Source organism: Sinocyclocheilus rhinocerous, unplaced genomic scaffold (genome assembly GCF_001515625.1).
Source record: "Sinocyclocheilus rhinocerous isolate Xijiao unplaced genomic scaffold, SAMN03320098_v1.1 scaffold739, whole genome shotgun sequence".
Lineage (NCBI taxonomy): Eukaryota > Metazoa > Chordata > Actinopteri > Cypriniformes > Cyprinidae > Sinocyclocheilus > Sinocyclocheilus rhinocerous.
In genome coordinates, this window is record NW_015635049.1 from 255,008 (window position 1) to 268,711 (window position 13,704).

General features: G+C 40.7%; 1 pseudogene; it reads left to right on the plus strand.

Moving 5' to 3' along the window:
- The first annotated feature begins 6,668 nt into the window (after nt 1–6,668).
- Nucleotides 6,669–13,032, plus strand: LOC107746476 (ubiquinone biosynthesis protein COQ4 homolog, mitochondrial-like; annotated as a pseudogene).
- The last annotated feature ends 672 nt before the right edge of the window (nt 13,033–13,704 follow it).

Here is a 13,704-nt window from a genome sequence, read left to right on the forward strand (position 1 = left end):
GTGCCGCGTTGCCATGCCCATCTCGGGACTCGGTCGTGAAGCCAACGCTGAAGCGGTCTCATATGAAGCAATCCGAGCAGTGTGACCGCGGCAGCAGATGCCATACGCCCCAGGAGCCTCTAAAACTGTTTCAGTGGGACCGCCCTCCTGTGCTGAAATGACTCCAGGCAGTTCAGCATCAACTGGGCACGCTCTACTGAGAGGCGTGCTGTTAGATTGACTGAGTCCAACTCCATACCGAGAAAAGAGATCCTCTGCACGGGGGAGAGTTTGCTCTTTTCCCAGTTGACCCGAAGCCCCAACCGGCTGAGGTGGCTGAGTACCGCGTCCATGTGTTCGCACAACTGTGCTCGAGACTGGGCCAGTATGAGCCAGTCGTCGAGGTAGTTGAGAATGCGAATGCCTCTTTCCCTCAATGGGACGAGGGCTGCCTCCACAACCTTGGTGAAGACACGAGTTGACAGGGACAGCCCGAAGGGGAGGATCTTGTACTGATATGCACGCCCCTCGAACGCGAAGTGGAGAAACGGCCTGTGTCGAGGGAGAATCGAGACATGAAAGTACGTGTCCTTCAGGTCGATCCCTGCAAACCAATCGTGAGGACGAAAGGAGAGGGGGACGGGAGTTTTTAGGCTGTGTCTCGCACACTGCCATCCTCGCACTCTTGAGACCCGGAGAAACCGGAAACTGCTCTTTTGTTTGGGTACCACTGGCTGGGGAGCCAGTGGCGGAACAAAATGTAGCGTCTGGACCAATCAGACACACCATTTTTCATTTGATTTAACAAATCAATTATTCATTAGATTAACAAACGTTCACAGACCCCTCACCCAATAAACATACTGGGTGCCAAGTTGTCTGGGAACAAGGCCCAGGACCCTGGTTACCATGGCAACCCTGACACCAGATACATTTACGACCTAATGGAATGCGAAGCAGGGAAAATCACTGCATGTTCCATAGCAAGAGGCAAATGCACAGTAGAAATGGACTTTTCTACTAATTAATTCATAGGAAAACCTTTCTTTGAATGAACAAAATTAACGTTCTTAGAATTGACAGACAGTTGACCCTGAGAGGTCAAGTAAATATCTACAGCGGATCTAAATATTTATAATTAATTATAACTAGTTATGATTAATTATTCATATTTCCCCATGAATGAGCTGATTCGCTACAAAAACAAAAAGGGAACAAAAGATTCTCCAACCGGCCCTCCTCCGGGGGAAGGAGTGATGCGGTCACCATCTCCTGAAGAGCAGGATCCAGAGTCTACGGGCTACGCTGCTTTCCTGCTACCAGCTCCACGCTGCGGCCGGTGTGAAGGCTGCTGCTGAGGCCGAGCTGGAGCGGAGGTGGAGGCAGCGGGAGGGCGCCCTCGGCGATGAGCGGGCGGAGGAGCTGCATCTGCAGAGATCGGGGAGTCCAGGAAGCGGTGCTTGTCTGACTCCCTCATATCTGCCAGGTTCAGCCAAAGGTGGCGATCCTGGACCACCAAGGTGGACATTGTCTGACCCAGGGACCGCGCCGTGACTTTCATCACCCATAGGGCAAGGTCTGTCGCAGTGCGCAGCTCCTGCATCACATCCGGGTCAGAACTACCCTCGTGCAGCTGCTTCAACGCCTTGGCCTGGTAGACTTGCAGGAGGGCCATGGCGTGCAGGGCGGAGGTGGCCTGTCCAGCAGCTCTGTAAGCCTTGGCCGTTAGTGCGGACGAGAACTTACAAGCCCTGGACGGGAGGTGTGGATTACCCCACCAGGCGGCGGCGCTCTGCAGGCAAAGCTGCATTGCTATAGCGCGCTCGACTGGGGGGATCTCCACATACCCCTTAGCCGCCCCGCTGTCGAGGGTAGTGAGGACGGAAGAGGCACTAGCTCTGTTTCGGGCAGAAAAAGGTGCCCTCCAGGACCTAGTAACCTCCTCATGCACTTCCGGGAAGAATGGAACCGGAGGTGGGCGTCGAAGATCGGCGTGCGGCACCCCCAGGAACCAATCATCCAGCCTTGAGTGCTCGGGAGATGGAGGGGGTTTCCATTGCAACCCGACACTCTCGGCAGCCTGGGGAAGCATAGCAGTCAGCTCTGGATCTGGCTCGGGCAACGCCACCTTCCATGACGGGGGCAACGCAGCCGAGTCTTCATCTCCAGAGCCTAGTTCGTCCCCCGATGCAGTGATCGACATCCTGTTGTCTGCCGGGGCTCCGAATGAGATGCTAGGCCCCGCCTGCGGGGGCTCAGCAGCCTCATCACGGAACACCAGAGAAAACAATGTGCTGAAGGAGTGAGGGTTCTGTGGAGATGCACTCGGCGGGGAAGCCCTCACTGTGATCCTCAGATCGCCCTGGCCATACGCCAAAGTAGTCCTCCGCTGCTGTGAGACAGAGGAACTAGAACGGGGCATAGCAAGGGGGACTCCCCCTTGTTTGATGAAGAGAAGTCTCGATCGCAACATCGCGATGGTCATGTTCCCGCAATGAGAACATGAGTCATCCACGAGCGCTGCCTCAGCGTGCTTACATCCCAGGCACGAGATGCAGCAATCGTGACCATCAGACGGAGCAAGGAAACGACCGCATCCAGAAATAGATATGCTCCCAGAAATAGATAATTTAGATATTGCTCTTTTAGATAAAAAGTGCTGAAGCGCACAGGGGAGGTTGCAGCACGACCGCAGTTTGATAAGCTGCAGCACGCCGTCCAAACCGGGAAAAAACGCATCAGCCCTGGACCAGCAAACCTCCACTGACGCGCCGTAACACCAACACTTCAAACGCTGTCTTGCAGACACTCTCTCGTTCTGTGATTGCACAAGCAGAAAGGCTCGGCTCCGTAGCGAAAAGCTGAATGTGCGACTGCACGCGCTCTCCTTATATACCCGCGCTGCGGGGCAGAGTGCGCGATGTAAAGCTCGCACGCCAACTTTCATTGGCTTGTTTTGTTAACACTCGAAGGTGATTGGGCTTTCCAGCGAGATCCCAATTCGTCAGTCACTGCTGACGTAACGTCGAACATGACTGACTGAATGGGAACAATGCCATTGATTTAGTGCACTGAACTGCACTGATGCCAGTCATGGAAAATCCCCTTAAATGCTGAAAGGATGCTACGACAACGATATCACTTTCATCTTCTGACAACTATTGGCAGTTTTTTTCATGAAGTGTATGACTTGACCTGAAAAAAGGACAGACATAGATAATTGCACATGCTCAGTCAATCTCTCTATCTCTCTCTCTGTCTGTTTAGTGCAAATCTACAGATCCTATGAACAAATCACAATGTTACACAGAGTCTTAGGTCGTGTGTCTAACAAAGCATTTTTTCCTGAGGCTAGCGTATTTTTTCTAATGTCTTCAATGGGGGCATTTTTTAAAACGCCAGGAGCGTGATGAAGCGTAGAAGTGTTATGTCATAAAAAATTTTAGTAGTAACAATATAATAGAATAGTTACTAGCCACTACTGAAAGAAGTATATAGTATCCAATGAGAATAAGTTTTATCTAATGAATAAGTACTAGTGTCTAATGAATAATTACTAGTATCTATTTAATAGGTACTAGTATCTATAAAATAAGTACCCATATCTAGTAATAAGAACTAGTAGGCCTACTTAAAAGATAAGTATACATAACAGGTTTCCGCTGTTCGACTAATTCAGCAAGCTGTTGCTGATGCCTTTGACAAAAGCAAGATGATTATTATTATTATTATTATTTATTGTCTGTCAAAAATACAGTAGGTGCCTATCTTTAGCAATGCAGCGTGGAGACGCTTCAGAAACGTGCCGCGGCGCCGCTTGTATAAACACAAGCTTTGACTAGAATGGCCCCGATCAGCTCCGGTGGCCGTGTTGGAGCCGTAACGTGCTGCCAGACGTGTGCAGTTAGTGTATTCATCATGCAGCTTCACGGTTTATAATGGGAGTGTTTTTTTAAAGTGCATAATACTCGCGCTAGACTGAAGTCGGTTATGATGTTCTTCGGTATCGTAAATGTTCTTTGCTCGCTTTCTGTAGCTGCTTTTTGAATAACTGAGGAAAATATAATTAGCAACTTACAATGCTTCTATTAAATTGTTATCATGTTAAATACTAATTCAGTCATATTAAAAACATTAGGCTGCTTTAAGCCTTATGCTGGAGTTGGTTCACTTTGCAGCAATGAAACTAAGTAAATAATTAAATAAATTAGCACGATAATATCGTGTATCGGCGATCTCACAGGCTGACGATAGGGCGATATGACAATTGAGCATATCGCCCAACACTAGGTCAGTTAACAGCACACCGGTTTAAAATCTGTATATAAGACATGGTGAAAACATGTTTATCTTTCATCATAATGTATTCTCTTGAAAATTCTTTATTGTCAAATGTGCGTTGAATGTAAACTTCCCTTAGAAATTTTACCATTCAATGTGAATTTATCTGAGAATATTCTTAAATAAGGAAATCTATTCAGTGATTGGTCCATGCCTATGTCGTCATTCAAAATCCCATTTGTGGCACAGTAAAGTGTCATGAATCATAAGACTGACACTTAAAGGGATAGTTCACCCAAAAATGAAAATTTGATGTTTATCTGCTTACCCCCAGGGCATCCAAGATGTAGGTGACTTTGTTTCTTCAGTAGAACACAAATGATGATTTTTAACTCCAGCCGTTGCAGTCTATCAGTCGTATAATGCATGGCAATGGTAACAAAATCTATGAGAGTAAAAAAAAACATGCACAGACAAATCCAAATTAAACACTGCGGCTCGTGACGATACATTGATGTCTAAAGACACGAAACGATCGGTCTGTGCAAGAAACTGAACAGTATTTATATCGTTTTTTACCTCTGATCAGCTTCGTAACTTTGCAGATATTGTTTATGCTCAAACAGCAACATTACACACTAACTAATGTTAAAAAAGTGAAATCGCAATCAACCACCCCTTTAACATGTAACGTCTCCGTTCCCTCCTTCAGGAAACGAGGGTTACATATGTAACCGAGACGTTCTCTATGGAGTAAAACATCAGCTTCTGCATTACCAAGGTAACATGTTGATCACTGATCGAGCCTTATAAAGTGGTGCTCAAAGATAAATTAATTTCAACACTTTGTTTCATTCATGAATGAATCTGCATTTTTTAACGTATTAGTTGACTCGCTCATTAACAATATAACTGCACTGAGTGACAGCCTGTCTAACATCTAACGTGTCCTAACTACATGCGACAAGATTCCAGCGACAAACAATTTGACTGTTGTAGCATTTAGACCAATCAGACACACATTTGTTCATTAGATTTAACAAATCAATTATTCATTAGATTAACAAGCAATCACAGACCCCTCACCCAATAAACATACTGGGTGCCAGCATGTCTGGGAACGACCCCAGGCCCCAGGTTACCATGGCAACCAGGACCCCTCAGCCAGATCAGATATACTTTTACGACCTAAAAGTATGTATAGAGAAAATCAACTCTTACTCAAGTCTCTCTAAGAGAGACCCATAATGCCCATAAAAATTGACTCTTCTCTAATTAATTCATAGGAAAACCTTTCTTTGAATGAACACACATATACTTCAGGTCATTGTGTATGTTGTTACTGTTCTTGTATATTGTCTTTTGTATTGTATACTGTTTTATGCATGCTTATGATAGAACCACTCATTCATGTAACCTTACATATGCCATGTTTGGTCTCTATGAATTCGTCTTCAGATCATCTAATTGAGAGTGTATATTATATGTTTATACCTATGCAACATATTAGTGTTCTAAGAATCTTTAGTAAATTTGCATCAACACCCAATCGAGTTCCGGTTGATATCCCATCATGTTCGCAGTGTCAATATCTACAAAGATATAGGTGTCATTTCATGACATGGTCTATATGTAGCCACGATTTGGCTCTAAATTGTATGGGCTACGAGTAGTCTGCTTTTAACCCACCTGGCGAAATCGAGGCAATCTGTGGTCTAATTTTAACGGCTTGGCTATAGCCCTATACCAGTAACCAGACCAGCGATGAGCATAGCCTTAAAATTGTTTACATGTAATTTTCGCCCACGCAGCTTCTTATCAAATGCAAGTAAACTTTTGAAACATTTAAATTAGCATTATTTTATTTTTTATTTAATTATTTTACAGCATTATTAAATATAGCATTATTTATTATGCCAAAAATAATGCTAATTTAAATGTTTCAAAAGTTTACTTGCATTTGATAATATGATGTCATGCATCCCACAAGCTGTTAAATGTTACATTCATACACATTATATGATATTATTGATATTCGGCTGTCTTTCATTTTATAAATAAAAATACAATTACAATTCCCAACCGCTAGATGGCAATTGTAGCCCTACTGAGACATGACTAGTGACTACTGGCAACGCGAGACATGAAGATCGGTGTTGTGTTTTGAATTTTTTTTACACGAGAGAGCACTAAGTTTACAATGCTAATTTAAATGTTTCGAAAGTTTACTTGCATTTGATAATATGATGTCATGCATCCCACAAGCTAAATGTTACATTCATACACATTATATGATATTATTGATATTCGGCTGTCTTTCATTTTATAAATAAAAATGCAATTACAATTGCCAACCGCTAGATGGTAATTGTAGCCCTACTGGGACATGACTACTGGCAACGCGAGACATGAGAGTTAGTAGAGATCAGTGATCGTAGTTGATAGTGATTCATGACTAGGCCCACGGTTCAGCTCGCATGTGTTCAGAGGATTAATTGCAAAATTTAATAGAGTAAAAGTTTTATCATTTGTACTTGTTTACAAATTCGAAAGATTTTAAAACAGTGCAAGAAGAGGTGAAAGAGTAAACAACAGAACAAACACAGCTTTGACGAAGATTAATCCATATTAATTTATACAGTGAACACACTCAGAAGAATTGGAGAAACTGAGGAGGAGTTTCAACATCTGGAAAGGCATCCAAGCAAAGAGAATGACTCCCTGTCACAATTAGTGTAATTAAAGTAAATAAATTATGTCAAGCTTTTCTTGTGCTTTTTTTTTCTTATTTGGCAGATGCTGTGATGACCAACTTCCCGGCAGCAACAGAGTTGGACTTGAGGAATGCAGTTGGGAGGCATTTTAAACAAGTCAAAGAGATAACATCATCCTCCAGCGGCTCTCTCTCGACCGCATCCAACGAGCGCGAGAAGGAAAGCCCCGCCCTAAACTCATCAGCCAGGTCCACCTGCGAACCCCATGAGTTCATTCTCCTCCGTGCCTCAGCAGCGGCGGGTCCTGAACCGTGGGGGGGAGAGATTTTTTTTCTTTTAAATATCTTAAGTTATTTAAAATATTTAATTTTTTCATTTTCATATTTTTATTATCTTAAGTTGTTAAAAATTCCAGATTTTTTATCATAATATTTATATTTAAGTGTATTGTATTTATAAAATTGTATTTTGTCATTAATTCTTTTGTATTTTTATCATTTTGTATTGTCTTAAGTTGTCCAAGTTGTTAAAATTTTTATTTTTCTTAATAAAAGCTGTATATTGAATTTGATTGGATGGATTGCCATTTTGTTGTCTATTAGATGTATATATGTAGTCGTTTAATAGCGGTCTATTTGATGACTAGTCTATTCTTGGGCTATGGTTAGACGTCTATTAAATTTTCACTGACAGCCCAAATTCAGCCTTGTTTTAGCCTAGACCCATATTCACCGTCTATTAGATGTTTATATGTAGTCGTTTAATAGCCGTCTAATTGATGACTAGTCTATTCTTGGGCTATGGTTAGACGTCTATTAAATTTTCACTGACAGCCCAAATTCAGCCTTGTTTTAGCCTAGACGTCTGGGCTTAGACTGCTAATAGACGTCTTTTAAAGGCAAAATTGCTTGCTGGGTAGGTTTCATTAATAACACAGGCCAGAAAGAGTTAGTCAGGAATTCCAACTTTTTACTATAACATTAATTTTCTTGGTTCCTGGACTCTTTAACCTAAATGTAATCTGCAGACCTGTTTTAGGGAAACCTTCAGAATTCTGTGGAATGGATTTAAACATGGTAAAATATGGAGACAGTTTTATTTTTACATAGTTACAATTATTGAACGTGCATTCAAAGTAGACAAATTATTTAATATACAAACTAGGGCTGCATGTCATCGCGTGCTTTCAGATGGAGCAGAATTTACTAGCTACACATAGCTGTAGTTCACTGACAAGTTACGCAAAAAAAATCGCAGATGATTTTATTGCGCGATTATGAAATCGAATAAATCGTTTGCGATGACAGCTGTTTGCATAGCTTCTCAGTGAACTACGGCTCTGTGAAGTAAATGCTGCTCCATCTGAAAGCATGTGAAAATACCACATTTAATAACATATTTTTACTCCAAACTCACTTCATAACATCAGTCGAGTGTTTGAAATAAATCCTTCTGTGAGATGATGCGGCTTCTTACACAGAATAAGGCACGCAACATATTTCATAGTATTCTAAGCAGTGATAAAGGCATTGCATTATAAATATACTTTATTTTAATGAAAATTATAATAATAAGAACTCAGATAAACCTTAAATTGCTGTAGTCTAAACCTAATTGTTTATTAGTCACGTTGAATCAATGAAAGCAGTTGAATCTTCTGTTTATTCAGCAGCAGCGATAGGCATTTTCTGGGTTTCTTCTGCGAGGCGTATTTGGAGTTTCAGCGCGAGAGCGCCCTCTGGCCTTTGGATGGAGATTTACTGCTGATCACAGAACCGTGCTTCACTGAAAGATAGCACGACAATCGCTGCTTCTGTCGAATCGCGATCTCGATTCCATTTCGATTTATCGTGCAGCCCTAATACAAACACAAGAGATGGGGAATTTGCAGATAAGCTTAGGTGCCAACTGTAACCAAACACCCACACCCTGCTTTAACAGGCCCAAAGGTGTTTTTGTTAATGCCGAGGATAATATTTTCTAAATCGTGTGAGCTGGAATTCTGTCAGTAATTCCCATGATTCAAAACTTTCATGTATACTGACATGTTTTACCAAAACAGATATGGTTGCAGTGCTTGGGGAAACCACAGGGCACCAGGCCCTGATCAAGTTAAGGAATCGGATGAGAAATGACCCTGAAGGTTACACTATTCTCAAGTATGTCTCATTTGTTTACTCTGACTACTGTTAAAACTGTTTATGGGTCCATCATTCATTATCCAAACTTTACTACTACCTTTATGTTCAAATTTTGTCTCTAGAGAGCGTCCAAGAATCCGTCTGTCTACGTTAGACCTCACTCGAATGTCTGCTTTGCCAGATGGGACTTTAGGAAGAGAGTATCTCCATTTCCTAGAAGAAAATGTAAGACAAATGAAAAACACACCTATAGCCAATACCAATAGGACAAATTAACCATTGTCATCTCAACTTTTTTCAGAGAGTCACCCCCGAATCAAGAGCTGAATGTAAAGTTTGTGGACGATGAGGAGCTAGCATATATCATGCAACGTTATCGTGAGGTCCATGACCTGTTGCATACCTTGCTTAGTATGCCCACCAATATGCTAGGTGACCGTTTGATACAATAACAAAATATGTCCACTTTTCAGGTGTATATAATTTCCACTTGTTGTGTGTATACCTATATAACTCTCCCTCAAAAGCTTTTGGTTCTGTGTAAATATGATGCTGCCTCAGAGCTATTTTGCCACTGAAGTACAGTCATGGCCAAAAGTTTTGGCAGTGACATAAATTTTGTGTTTTGCAAAGTTTGCTGCTTAAGCTGTTGTGGTGTTCACTGTTCATTCACATTGTTTCTAGATTATTGTGTAGAGTGATCAGATGGATTTTTAATAATTGCTAAAAGCTTAATTGGCCAAAAAATGAACTTTTCACAAAAAAACTAATTTCACTGTTTTTTGATCCTGACACAAAATGACCAGCTAACATTAATTAAATAATCATATCAGCAGCACGTGTGAATGAGTACAAGTCAGGTAAAATCACTATCATACTAAATAGATTGTAAGAGCAGACAGATTGCTATAAAAGGAGGGAAGAAGCGCTCGACCATCTCCTCCTGAGGAGTCAGCTACGGAATAGTGTCACCACCAGTGCAGAGCTTGCTCAGGAATGGCAGCAGGTTGGTGCGAGAGCATCTACACGCACAGTGAGGCCAAGACTTTTGGACAACGGCTTGGTGTCAAGAAGGGCAGAAAAGAAGCCACTTCTCTCCAAGAAAAACGTCAAGGACAGACTGAAATTCTGCAGGAAGTACAAGGATTGGATAGCAGAAGACTGGTGCAAATTTATTTTCTCTGATGAAGCTCCCTTCCGACTATTTTGGACATCTGGAAAATCGATTGTTCGGAGAAGAAAAGGTGAACGCTACCATGAGTCCTGTGTTGTGCCAACAGTGAAGCATCCTGAGACCATCCATGTGTGGGGTTGCTTTTCAACCAAGGGAGTGGGCTCTCTCATAATTCTGCCAAAAAACACTGCCATGAATAAAGAATGGTATCAAAATTTGGTGATGATCCGTGCATTTCCCAGCATGATGGAGCACCATGTCACAAAGCAAGAGTGATAAAGAAGTGGCTCGAAGATCGCCTTTAAAACTTATGATATGCTTATCATTATTCTTCAGTATACCATCAAAACATTTGGAAAAATAATCTACAAATACTGAAGCAGCAAACTTTGCAAAACACAAAATTTATGTCACTGCCAAAACTTTTGGCCATGACTGTACAATGAATCCCCTAGATCAGGGGTGCCCAACCCTGTTCCTGGAGATCTACCTTCCTGCACAGTTCAGCTCCAACCCTGATCAAACACAACTGAACCAACTAATTAGGATCTGAAGGAGCACTTGATCATTACAGACAGGTGTGTTTGATCAGGGCTGGAACTGAACTCTGCAGGAAGGTAGATATCCAGGGGATGGGCACCCCTGCCCTAGATCATTATCAATAAATACTTTTTGTGATTTTTTTTGACTGATTTTTTTGGTACATACAAAATGCATTATAGCATGCATTTGTCATCTCGTGAAAAATGTTCCTGTTATTTCTTACCCACAGGTGAGGTTGTTGTGAAATCATTTGAAGCTGCACAGACTGGTCTGCCCATGTGGTTTCTGGGTGCAACGCTGGGACCCCTCCATCTGTCTGTCAGGTGAGTTAACATGATAGGCTATCTGTCTGTGTACAGCAACATGATGTCAGTTACTGTAGAAACGGTCTATTATTTTAACAAACAAGCATAAAACATATATATGTGACCCTGGACCACAAAACCAGTCTTAAGTTGCTGGGGTGTATTTGCAGCAATAGCCAAAAAATACATTGTATGGGTCAAAAAGAGTGGCAAAGAGGAATTATTCTGAAAAACTAAGGACTCAGTTCACTTCCAGCGACTCAGCATCAGTGTGGAAAAGTCTGAAAGAGATCACCAACTACAAGACACCATCCCCCAGCACTGTGGAGAATCAACAACTGGCAGACGATCTGAATGAGTTCTACTGCAGGTTTGAAAAAACACCCCACACCCGCTCTGAACACCTATCCACAAAACCATTCACACCTCCTGCAATCCCCCTCTCCCCCACACCTGCACCTCAAATCCAGTGGCGGCTCGTCGGGGGAGGCAGGGGAGGCACAGCTTCCCATAATTTTGAGGTGAAAATGGGAGGAGGACGATTTAATGTTAATAAAATTCACAATTCATTTCAGTTCATGTCTCAGAATGTCTCTTACATTGGAAACTCGATGGAGCAAGACACCCTGTTTTAAAAGACTAACCACAAGGACAACTTCAGAGCTTAATAACACATTTTATTATGGAAGAATGAATATAAATGCTTTAACAAAAATACAAGCTTCGCATATCTTATTGTAAACCTATAGAATGTCTTGCCCCTTAGACTTTGATTGTAAGTTCATACTGTCAAAGCGATTAACATTGTTGTGAGGCAACATTATTGTCTGTGGTAACTGACAGAATAATAGAGATGTGGTCTGTAGAGGTTAAGTTGCAGTTAAACTAGAAGATTCCTTTATGTAGATATGCAATCAGTGACAAGTTCAAGTCAGTATAATGTGTTTAATTAACACAGTGATTAAGTGCTGAAGTGTGTTCAGTCATATGTTTATAATATGACTGAACACACTTCAGCACTTAATCACTGCAACTGCATCTCAAACTGTATAGCTTTGTATACCAGGGATGCAGTAAATCTGTATGCCCCCTTCTGTTGAAATTTTCTGTGATTTACAACCAATATTTGTCCTCGCTGAGTATTTTCCATTCTTATGTTCATGTTTCATTATGGTCGTTATATAGAAGGTTTCATTATTATGACATCCTAGTGCTGTCATTCTTTGCTTTCATCTAATACTGTACACTGTGACCAGTTTTAGAGTTTTACTGTCTCCCAGGTCACCACAAGGATATTACAAACATCCTAATAAATATTTGTTAATTTTGTATTTCTTCCTGATATTACTAATATAATGATATTAATGTATCTGGGTAATAAAAGTGATGTTATTTCTAGTATATTTGATTAATTTGATTTTAATTTGCCATAAAAAACATATGTGGATGAATCTCTCAAAAACGTCAAGAACTTCAATCATATTACACCCCACACCCCAAAATCAAAGGGGGGAAAAAATCTGTATATTTTATTTTGTTTACAAAAATGTACCTTAAAATTGTCATTTACTGTAATCCCAAAATGTTTAAATTGTTAACTTGTGCTGTTTTTAATAAAAATAAAATCATGTGTTCATCATATAAATGTATTACAGTATGGGTAAATAAAATTTGATGTGTGTCTCTGTGTTGATGATGTCAGTCGTCTACAGTTGCTGGTTCAGTCTCTGGGACCATGGGCTCTGCGCAATGGTGGTCGTGCCCGATGTGTTCTGAGCCTCTTCTATGAAGGACGCTGGGAGCAGAACCTTGATGAATTGAGACATGAGTTGAACATTGAGCCACCACCTGTCAATCTGATCCCATCCATCAAGAATACATCCTCAAACTCGTAGTACGCTCACCTGTCTAACTGATGAAAATTTTAGCTTGTGGGAGATCCCCACAAGGAAACTACATACATTCTTTTTGCAACAAAGATAACCTTTTCCTTCTTCCTCCTATGATGGGAAATGATGCCTCAAAAAACAAAAAAAAATGTCATGTAACAATGTAAAAATACTATGGCATGAATAGTGAAGTAATTAGGTTGTTCAGAAAGAAGATGAAGGAAGTTTAATATAAAACATTTTGTAAACATCTATTCACTGTTGATTTATAGGATTATAGGAACACACATGATACTAGAATATTCATTGTTGCTACTACAGTGGAGTTAAACCAGCACAAGAACAAAATTGTGACATCCTTATTTTATTTTGAAAGTTTTAATAATAATAATAATAATAATAATAATAAACATTATATAGTCTGTTTAATGAAATAAGTGATGACAATAGTACCTCTAGAAATACTGGTGCTATTTTCTCAGTTATATTTTGTAATTTTAATGTTTATTTATAATTAAATATTATCTCAAAATAAAGAAAAATAATGATCAATCAGTTTGATCAGATATTTCTTTACATTTTTGGATTTGTCTTTTAAAACAAATTAATATTGATACAGTTAACAGTGCAAAGTGAAAACCATGCAGTAGTCTGCATGTAGATAACATGCAGATAACA